The sequence below is a fragment of the Geospiza fortis genome, unplaced genomic scaffold (assembly GCF_000277835.1).
Source record: "Geospiza fortis unplaced genomic scaffold, GeoFor_1.0 scaffold213, whole genome shotgun sequence".
Taxonomy (NCBI): Eukaryota; Metazoa; Chordata; class Aves; order Passeriformes; family Thraupidae; genus Geospiza; species Geospiza fortis.
In genome coordinates, this window is record NW_005054399.1 from 1501026 (window position 1) to 1503344 (window position 2319).

The following is a 2319-nucleotide window of genomic DNA, read 5'->3' on the forward strand; positions in this document are numbered from 1 at the left end:
GCGGGGAGCCCCGCACCTGCAGGTAGGAGCGGGGTGCTCCGGGACGAGGGCCTGGAGGTGTCCGTGGGGACTGGGAACAGCCGGCTCCCGCTCCCCGTTCTCCAGGGCTGGATGAACCAGCTGCACGCGTACGACCCCGAGCTCTTCCACCCGTCGCTCACGCACTCGGTGCTCGCCGTGCTGGACGGGGCCACGCTCAAGCTGTCCTACCCCAAGAGCAACATCCCGCGCCGAGCCACCTTCGAGGAGGAGATCCTGGACGCCGTCTTCGTCAGCCACCGCTGCTACGACCTGACCGACGCCAAGGTGAGCCCGGGGGTCTCCAGGAGCCTCCCTCCTACGGGGACCCCCCGGCCTGGTTTGGGCTCACCCCGCTCTCGGTGCCGCAGGTGTTCCTGTGCCCCCCCAGCCTGGCCCGAAAGCGGACGTGGAACAAGAAATATCCCATCTGCGTGCTGCTCCCCGAGGCGGCCGAGGGAGAGGGCAGCGAGGAGCAGCGGGACCCGGAGGCGGACGCGGAGGGGCAGCAGGAAGGTGCCGCTGGCCGGGCAGGACAGCCCGGGGCACGGCAGGGACAGGTGCCTGTACCTGTTTGGGAGGACGGGGCGGGAGAAGGAGGAGTGGTACCAGCACCTCGTGCAAGCCTCCCGTGGGACAGCCAGCGGCCACGGTGACACCAGGGCAGGTGAGGGGCAGCCACCAGGGCTGATCCAGGAGCACAATGCCTTGGTGGGCAGCAGGGAGCGTGGAGGGACGGGGAGTTGCCCAAAGTGTAGCCAGGAGGGTTCAGGTGGTCAGCACAGGGTGGGTGGCATGTCACTGGTGTCATGGACAGGCATCATGTCACACCTGGTGCCATCCTAACTGAACAGACTGGATATTAGGAATATTGGATATTGGGAATATTGGATATTGGGAATATTGGATATTAGTGAATATTGGATATTAGGAACAATCAATATTAGTGGATATTGGATATTAGGAATAATCAATATTAGTGAATATTGATATTAGGCATATTGAATATTAGGAACAATTCTTTCACTGAAAGGGCTGTCCAGGCCCGGGGCAGGGGTGGAGTGCCCATCCCTGAAGGTAGTTAAAGCCATGTGGATGTGGCACTTGGGGACACGGGTTGGTGCTTTCCTGGGTGAGTGGACTGATGACATTAGAGGGGTTTTCCAAGCTCAGTGGTTCTGTGGTTCCACATGCCCAGGCACGGGATGGGCCCCGCAGAGCAGCGGCAGCAGCAGCGGGGGCAGCACTGAGGACATCCCATCCACGGATCCCTCCAGGGACGTGTCAGGGAGCACTGAGGAGATTTACCTGGACTACAGCACCTACATGGCCCGATTTGTGCCAGCACAGGGGCCAGCCAGCCCGGAGAGGAGCCCCTCTCATGGAGCTCTGAGCAGCCCCACGCTCACAAAGGTGAGAGGGACAAACCCAGCACTGGGAGCAGGGCTGGAGGCTGATGGGGCCACACTTCCAGTGTGTGGTTTGTTTGAGCAGCCAAGCCCTGGGGCAGGGAGCACAGGACAGCAGGTCCCACTGCTCACGGGGTCACCTCGCTGCAGGGGCTGGTGGCTGCTGTCCCCCCCCAGGAGGACACGGCCAGCATGGCCTGGATGAACGCGCTGGTGGGACGCATCTTCTGGGACTTCCTGAGGGAGCAGTACTGGGCAGAGCAGGTGTCCAACAAGATCCAGAAGAAGCTGAGCAAGATCAAGGTGAGAGGCAGGAGCGTCACTCGGGGGAGCCCTGTTCCCAAGGCCCCACAGCGAGTGGTGACTGTCCCCATGGGGGATTCCCTCCATCAGCTCCCATATTTCATGAACGAGCTGACGCTGACCGAGCTGGACATGGGCACATCCATCCCCTCAGTGCTCAGTGCCTCCAGCCCCACCATCAATGAGCGAGGTAAGAGCCCCACAGAGGCACAGGAACGCCAGTGCTGCCTCCAGGGTGGCTTTACAGAGCTGCCAGCCCGGTGCCCAGGGCTGGGAGGGCTTGGCAGTGCACAAGCAGCTCTGACCCCTGTGGTGCTGACCTGCTCTGCCCTGTCCCTCTCCCTGGCAGGGCTCTGGGTGGACATGGAGGTCACCTACAGCGGCTCCTTGCAGATGACACTGGAGACAAAGATGAACCTCAGCAAGCTGGGGAAGGAGAGCTCTGCAGAGGAGAGCGGCCCTGCAGAGGCAGGCAGAGAGGGGTGAGGAGCCTGCCCGTGGATGGGCTCACCCTGCTCCTCCTGCCCCAGCGAGGCGAGGCCGCTGTCCCCGAGCAGCCTGTGACCTCCTGGGCGGGCAGGGCCCGGCC

General features: G+C 62.6%; 1 pseudogene; it reads left to right on the forward strand.

Moving 5' to 3' along the window:
* Nucleotides 1-4: 4 nt before the first annotated feature.
* Nucleotides 5-2319, forward strand: part of LOC102038177 — a 4430-nt pseudogene continuing 2115 nt past the window's right edge.